This window comes from Sciurus vulgaris, assembly GCF_902686455.1.
Source record: "Sciurus vulgaris genome assembly, chromosome: 11".
In the NCBI taxonomy this organism is placed as follows: domain Eukaryota; kingdom Metazoa; phylum Chordata; class Mammalia; order Rodentia; family Sciuridae; genus Sciurus; species Sciurus vulgaris.
The window spans coordinates 17,823,165-17,831,992 of record NC_136472.1 but is presented as its reverse complement, the minus strand read 5'-3'; the positions used below and the strand labels follow the sequence as shown (position 1 = coordinate 17,831,992).

At 35.9% G+C, this 8,828-nt stretch overlaps 1 pseudogene across 1 annotated transcript; it reads right to left on the bottom strand.

The window, feature by feature from the left end:
* Positions 1-2,649: 2,649 nt before the first annotated feature.
* On the bottom strand, positions 2,650-3,589 carry LOC306639686 (olfactory receptor 9G4-like; annotated as a pseudogene). The gene has a single exon. The product of its transcript is annotated as an olfactory receptor 9G4-like (transcript).
* Between the last annotated feature and the right edge of the window lie 5,239 nt (positions 3,590-8,828).

Sequence of the window (8,828 nt, the reverse complement as noted above, 5' to 3'; positions counted from 1 at the left end):
AATCAATCAATCAAATAATCAAAAATAACTCTGAGCCCCCCAATATTTTTCTACCTTTATTAAGTGACAGAAGAGCCCACCTGGATTGACATAAAATATTTGTTTGAAGGATACACATACAGTATTCTCTATAAAGTTAATTCCTAGAATTAAGTATAAATATATTCAACTAATTGCTAGTATTTGGCTATGATGAATAATTAGATACATTTGTTACTTTCCACTCTGTTAACATAATATCTTAAGCATTTTTATATGTACATACTACCCCAGAAGCATTATGGCACAGATGCCCACTCACTAAATAACTCCTTGCAAAGTGGACTGAGTAGGCATGATCCTCCCAATCTATATTTCTTTTATATATTTCTCCATGGAAGAATAAAGAGGTAAAAATGATGATTTTTGTTAGACATGGCATAACTCCAAGGAAGGATCGTTATCTTATAGTGGCAAACTTACAAGGACTTCTACACTCAAGTCATGGACATTCCAAGCATGAAAACACATTGTTATAATAAAAAACAATCATGGTGCATGCAGTAAAAGACACTTGGGACAGGAAAAGTCTATGAATATATGTTCATGGGAAGATACAATTTTATATAGAGAGTGCACACAGTTAGTGATAAAATGTAAGGGGAAATATGAATGTTTCAATTCATTTTGTTTCATAGTGTAAAATAAGAGAATATTAATCAACACATGTCTGTAAAGTATAAATATGTTCCTGTTTATATCCATTTTAGCAGTAGGGAATGAAGTTTTCAGAAATGGGAACTTGTTCAAGTAAGTATTATCACGGTAAGTAATGCTATACCTAGAGCATGCAGGAGCTCCACACAGAGCAGGAATCCTGATCCACACTGGATGTCATGCGTGTTAATGTGGGACTTGGAATAAAGGTGCATCAGTACTTGTAACACACAGTAACCAGTAGAAATAGGGTCCAATGATGAAATTCAAGATTCTTGATTGAGACTGTGTCTCCAAAAGAAAGGAGTTATGTGAACTCTCCCGTTTTGCGCTGTGTAAGCTATTTGGAACTAATAAGAAAACTGCTACATAAAACATTTCTAAGTAATGTTAATATGTCCAAATGAGGTATACATACATGCATATATATGTACATACACACATTTATACAACCCCTATAAAGATCTCTACCTTCATCCCTTTGTGAGAAGCAACTAACATCTATACCTCACGTAAGAATCAGTACATACATAGATGCTGATCCTGGGCTTGGCATAAGGGCAGATTAAGTTTATTTTATATCTGTGAAAGTTTTCTAACTCCAGATTTGTGTTTAAATAATATTGCCAAGACCCTAGGAATAACAATGATGTGCAACTAAGATAACATTGGAAGATCAAAAATCAATAAGAATATGATAAATGATAAATATTTAATTAAAACATGTTTATTGATGTTTTAGAACCTGTTTTAAAACATTTCATATATTTGGTAGCATGCGTTTCACTTAAAACTGTTATTTTTCACTCAATAGCTGTAAATTTCCAACCTCCAGGCTGTATACTGCTCATATGAAATATAATTGATAATCCCTGAATTGCAATGGTCTTGAACATATGGAACAAAATATCAACTGAACACCTTTCATGTGATCAATATGAAACTATTACTTTCTGCACAATAGCTTCAGTTGGAGGAAAATGATCATTGGTCCAGGACTAGTGGGATGCTTGTTAATCTAATGGTTTGATTTTGTTCCACTCAATGGTGTTATTTCCCCCTATTTGGCTTACATTATGTGGTCAAAGGGAGAGAGTACTGTGGAGTACTCACTTTCTGTAGAGAGATACCACTCTCTTAAATTGATGCAAGATCCCCAAAATACATGATTCATTATGTATTTCAATTAAATCTAAATAACTCTTAACCCTTTGCCAGTTATTATGTCAATGTTGGAGGTAAAAAGCTTACACAAATATATTCTAGTATTCAATGAGGTCATCTGGAGGAAATTTGGAAGGGACAACTTAAAATATTTGTCATGTTCTTAATTTTCCAGCAATCTCACCATTTCATATCATTTGCTTATCAATAATGTCTGCTCACTAGGTTAAATTCAGACTGTATATAAGAAAACCATTCAATTCTTTTTTCCTCTTTCCAAAACCTCCCATAGAAAATCAAGAGGATGAATTTTATGCAAAATGTGATGTGCAAAGACGCAGGTTTACACCATTATAGACTTAGATAATGTCCATCACAAGAAAGTAATGATAAACATGAAAGATGGGTTTTGTTTAATATGTTACTGTTACAAGTATAAGTTGTCAAATTTGAAGGAAATATAGAAATCTGCATAAATGTGTTTACAAGTCTAGTGGCTGCAGTGGCACATGCCTGCCATATCAGTTACTTGGAAGATTGATGAAAAGATGATCACAAGTGCAGGGTCATCCTGGGAACCTTACTGAGGAAACCTATCTCAAAAAAAAAAAAGAAGAAAATAAAAAGGGAGAGAGCCTATTGAGGTAGCTCATGGTAGAGCACTTGCTGTCATTTATGAATAGTCCTTGATTTGATACCCCTACTGAAGACAAAACAAAACAACCAACCAAGCAAAAAATGTCCTCAGTCAATAAATTATAAACTAAATAAAAAATCAAAACATAACCTTCATGCTTGTGATCGAAAGGACAGTACTGCTTTCTTGAAGGCCTCTTGACGTCTTTATTTCTCAGGCTGTAGATGAGAGGGTTGAGCAGTGGGTTGATGATGGTATAGAACAGGGCAGCCACTTTGTCTGTCTCCTGGGAGTAAGCTGGAAGTGGGCCTGGAATTACGAAGAGCAAGGAGCCATAGAGAGCATGACCGAGACCAGGTGGGAAGCACAGGGGGAGAATGCTTTAAATCTTCCTGAGGCTGAGCGGATCCTCAGGATGGCCAGGAGGATGTTGAAGTAGGAAACGAGAATGGCAAGAAGGCAGGAGAGGAAGTGAAGCCCACCATACTGGAAAGGATTATCACAGTCTGATCGAGTATCTGAACAGGAAATTTTTATCAAAGGTAGAACATCACAGAAAAATGTGGAATCAATGACATTTTGCCACAGAAACTCAACCGGAAAGTATTGGCAGTATGGGCTGCAGCATTTAAAACTCCGCCTATGTAGGAGCCAGCAACAAGACCCATGCAGAGAGAAGAGGACATGATACTGAATAAAGCAATGGATTGCAGATTGCTACGTGGCGGGTCATAGGCCATGGCTGCTAGGAGGTAGCATTCAGTGTAGGCTGCAAAACAGGAAAAGAAAAACTGAGCCCCACATCCAGCCAAGGAAATGCGCCTATCATCTGAGATACGTTGCCAAGAGTTTAGGGGTATACACAAAGGTATACCAGAAATCCAAAGAGATAGACTGCCAATGAAAAAGTACATAGGTGTATGCAGCTTGGAATCAATCCTGATTAAGATAACCAGGCTCATGTTCCCTGACAGGGTTAGCAAATAGAGCATCAGAAATATTGCAAATAGAATCAGCTGCCACCGGGGGTCTGCTGAGATGCCCACCAAGATGAATTCAGTCAGTCAGGAGGGTGCGATTTCCCACTTCCATGTCCACAAGAGGGAGAACCTGAATATCAGAATAGGGGGAAAAACAACTTAATGGTGTTTTCTATTAAAAGAAGTAAACAGTGCATCAATTAAGCCAAATTAGGGAGTAGACATGGATCTTTTTTCTTTTTTCTGTTTAGAATTATATGATTTCAGTCTTTGACCTTGGAAAACTACTGGAATTAGAGGTAGACCCTTTTTTTAAAAGCAGTGCTTCCATTTATTACCTGTTTAATGCAGGGATATTCCCTTATCAAACATGAGAGAAGAAATAAGCTCACGATGATGACTAATAGTTTCCTGGCAAGCTGTCTGAGTGTGCAAAGATTCACATGAGAACACCCAGCTGAATATTGGTACTAGTGTGTATTCAGCAAATTTCAGCATCTGTTCATACTTAACAAAAAGGTGTTTATATACCAAGTAGTGCAAAGGCATTTACAGGACTATACTGAGGTATTGCACTATTCCTGGCTGGTACAGTGCAATTAGAAGTTTCATATTAGGCACTCTGTGCCAGTTACCACTCAGGTTCTACGCTTAGCGGGTTACTTCTCACCTTAACTTTATAAGGAAGGTGGTTTTGTGATGATCTTGTTACAGATGAGAAACTGAAGCACAAATATTTAAGTGACAAGTCCAAGGTCACAGAGCTGGATGACAGCACAGTTCAAACTTACCCCAGAATTTTCTTAACTAGAGAAATGTGCTCCTAACATTAAACCATTTACCACTCAGAATTGTATGACTCTTTTTTCTTTTCCTCTTTTCTCCTACCCAGGCAATGGCAATGCTATAGATCTCTTAAATATGAATTTCTTTACTTATCAAAAAAGTTTAGAAAGATATTTTACTTAGGAGAGCTTTGTTTCCAATTTTCTTCCAGGTGATATGAAACTACATAAAACATTTTATAAATTTATAAAAACATGTAAGACACTCTGTATAGAGTTAGGAAAGAATGTACAAAATATTATCCTTGAGGAGAGGAATTAAGGTCAGTAGTCTAAAACTCTCGCTAAAAGGAAAATTCTGTTTATATATATTTTTATTTTCAAAGCCCTATGGAAGTCCACAGATGAGAATATTTTAAAATATATATTTGGTAATGAATGTTTCATATCTTCATTTTTATGCCAAACAATTAGGTCTTAGATGGATAAAAATAAAATTAGATGAAAACTTGAGAACACTTCATTAATAGACTTGATATCTTATTCATGGCTTTGACTTCTGTATGCATGATCAAAAAAAATCACATTATATTTTAGTAAAAAATTTCTTACATTTAAAACAGAAAGAAAAGTTACCCTCAATGCCTGCAACCCCTGTAAATAACCCTATGAACCTATGTGTTACTGTGCAAAACAAAAATCAGAATTCTTAATGATTTCCAGAATGAATTCTGTTTTTTTTTTTTTTTTCCCACTTCTTGAGTTTTGCATCAACCTGGTGTATCATTCTCATCAATAGGTTGATTGTGGGCAGAATCCATGGAGATTACAAACCTAGTCTCAAGAGGTTACCATATGTGAACAATCCAGGGTTAGCTTCTCTAGGTAAAAAGACATCTGTCTTATTCTTTGTTTTACCCAAGTTACATGAAGTGGCCCATAGAAGTGGAGTGGGGCCGTTCTATATGATCCAGCACCCATTTGAGCTAAGAGCTCACCACCGCCATGAGGAAGCTCAGCTGAGGACAAACCGGTCTGGTGTAGTCAGAATCTAATAAATAAAATTCTATCTGGGTTTCACTTCTGATTCTAATACATGGTAACGTTATAATATTTAGAAATTCTTCAAATGTTCTCAACCTTACCATCTTTCACCCTCTAAAAATGTTAGGCATTTATAAACATTGTATAGATAAAATGCATAGAGGCTTGAAAGAAAAGATACAATGGTCCTCTTTTTTATTCCAAGGGAAAGGATAATAATTGAATAATTTATGCAAGTTAATTTTTCTGGGGAAAGGAAACAAGGCTCCCACAAAGATGCAATATAATCCAGATTTTGGTGTTATTCAGAGTTCTGCTGAATTGCACAAGTTCATTAATTTTGTTTTCCACTTCATGTAATTTTTTCACATAGTTTGCCTACTTTTCCTGTGACGAGGACATTTACAAATCCATGTTAGCGTATTACAAGTTATGCAATACAGCTTTAGTAATTACAGCCAGTATGCTGTGCATTTCATCCCCAGTATTAATTAATTTATTAAATTATAGCTGAAAGGCTGTGATCTTTGACCATCATATCACCTTGGTACCTTCCCAGCGTCTGGCAGTATTTCTGTCTCTATGATTCCCCAGTTAAGTGGGATTAAACTTGCTTTTCTCAGTAAGACCTATTTTCACTTAGATAATATTCTACCTGTTCATCTTTGTCACAATGACATGTTCAATGGAAATGGAACCAAAAATTCCGTGGTTCATGTAGAACCATAAAAGATCTCATGCAGCTAACACAACTTTAAGAAAGCAGTAAACTGGAGTTATCATACTTCCTGATTTCAAAACCCTTCCAAAACTGTCGGCTTAAAACTGTGTATGACTGGCATAAAAGCAGATCCATCAAGAGACCAGAAACGCACCTAATTCTTTGACGAGGTGACCAAGAATACACAGTATAGAAAGCAGAGTTTCCTTGATGTGTAGATAAGTATAATCGCTTCAAAATAATGAAATTGGACCCCATATTTCTTACCACCTGAAATAGATTGAGAACATAAACGTAAGGACCTAAACTATGGCCACTTAGAATAAACATAGGCAGGGAGGTCCTTGATAGTTGTCCTTGATATTTGTCTTTGGATATGATCCTAGAGGCATAGAAATAGGTGCAACAGTGAACATAAGGGACTGCATCACACATTTTTGTAATATGACAAAGGAGTGACCTCTGGAGAAGTACAAAGTCCGTGGACTGGAGACAGTTTATGTAGAATGCTAACATTCTATATCAAGAGCTGATTAGCATGTCTAAATGTAATTTGGATGTAGTTCTAATGTTAATTACATGGGTAATTTTAGAAGAGTTGATCTTCCTTCAAGGAACACTATAAATTATTTGATGCTTTTGGAAGCACAACTTTCTTAATCCAGTTAGTTAACATCTGTTAGGCTCTCTAACAAAAGAATAGACAGCCTCATGTTGCAATATTGCACGGAGAGCAGACTAAGAAAATTTATATGCACATATATCTTCACATACATGGAATAATATCATCATTTTGGTTGAAATGAGAGTATTAGAGATGACTGCACTTTCTCTTTGAGATTTTTATTCTCATTCTTTTTGACCTAAAATAATAAACTTTAAGCTTGTGCCACATTCTCTAACAACTGTATTCCCTAAGTTCTTTGCCTGCAAATAATAAAAGGATCTGAAGGTTTTGGAATTATGCATTTCTTTGAGGATATGATAAGAACAATAATAATTCTCCATAGACACATAAACACACATATATGACATACATATATGTATGTATACACAATACAAAAATATTCACAAACTCACAACTATTTTTTTGTGGATTTCTGCACATGATTCTCAGGTTTAAAAATTCTAGTATTTCAAAGATGGCTATGTTTATGTACAGTGCTAACATTCTATAATAAGAGTTGATTAATTTAACATGTTTAAAGCTGAATTCCCAATCTTCACTTCCCCAGAAAAGATTGGTTCATTTCCTGAATCAATTATTGACATTTCAGTGTTCCAGATTGCCAAACACCAATCAAGACTGTACCTATTCCCTTTGTCTCCTATCAGTTCTGCAATATCCCAGCAAATACCTCTGTCCCTACTTTGAGTCCTATCCTGATTTTTGCTCTTCTAATCACCTTACACTGCTACCACCTAGGTCTAAACTAACATGATCTTATCAAGGAGTATTGCAGTAGCTTCTAACTGGTCTACACCTTGTTTTCCGATAGTCTATATCATGGAGCATCCAGTATGATACTTAAAAGTACAAGGGATGCAGCAGGTGACATCACTGTTGGGTTAAACACTGTGAAACTCCAATTTTTTGCAAATCAAATTTTGAAAATTTTGCAAATCAAAATTGCAAATCAAAATTTTGCAAATCAAAATTTGAAAATCAAATTTTTTGCAATGGCCATGAAATCATTCATGGCTTTCCTCCACAAGTTACAATATCCTAACACTTACTCCTCTTTTGCTCTGTTCCAACCTTGATGACTGTCTCAAAATTCCACCAACATGACAACTCTGCTCTTGTATCAAAGATTACTGACTATCTGTTTCTTTCTGCCTGAAACATTCAGGTACAGGCATGGTCCACTCCCTGATTTTCAAATGTCATTTCTGGCCAAAGCCCATTCTAATAACTATTTTATGTACCTTGCTCACTTTCAAACCAACTATCCCCATCTTGTTTTCCTCCTGTTCATATTTTCTCTATAGCTGCCACCCCACTAGCCATCTCCTACATCTTAACTGAACTGATTTTTTCTCCTGACCACAATGTAATATCCTGAAGTCAAACAGAGTTCAATTTTGTTTTCTGCTATAAACCCAGCATATAGAACTGTTTCTAAGTAAGAGACCCTTAATAAACTCTTCTACACTGAGCAAATGGGAGAATTTACTTATATCTTGAAGTTATTTGTCTAACAAATTGTCTACTTTGAACCTAACTCAAAACATTCAGGTTATAAATCTACCAGTCAGTAGACTTTTCCAGTACAGTGTACTCTGAATAAAGGATAAGAGAGATGCATTCTCAAGACCCTCAAATCCATATAGGACTTGAAAGAATTTGCCAATTGATATGGGAATGTGAAATGATAGGCATAAGATATGTCAGAGCTTTTCATGTTAAAGCCTCCTACACATAATGGCCCATTGAGATGCCACCTTACCACGCAGCAATTCTCCTCAGGAGCACTCAAAATCCTTTGGAAATAATGTGGACCCTCTGGAACCTGAAAGTAAGAAATGAGAAATGAAACTTCATAAACTAGAAATCTGGAAGACAGAGCAGAACATCAACAAAGCCAAAAGTAGGGCAGGTTTTATATCTTCAAGATTTCTTCACTGCCTAAGTGAAGATGCATGGTCTAACCAAACCACCCAGATTGAATTTTAAATTAGATGAGGACAGGATAGCACTGGATGGAATCTGTGTGTGTGTGTGTGTGTGTGTGTGTGTGTGTGTGTGTGTGTGTGTGTGTGTGTGTGAAAGCAATGATCCATTTAGAACCAAGCCAGAC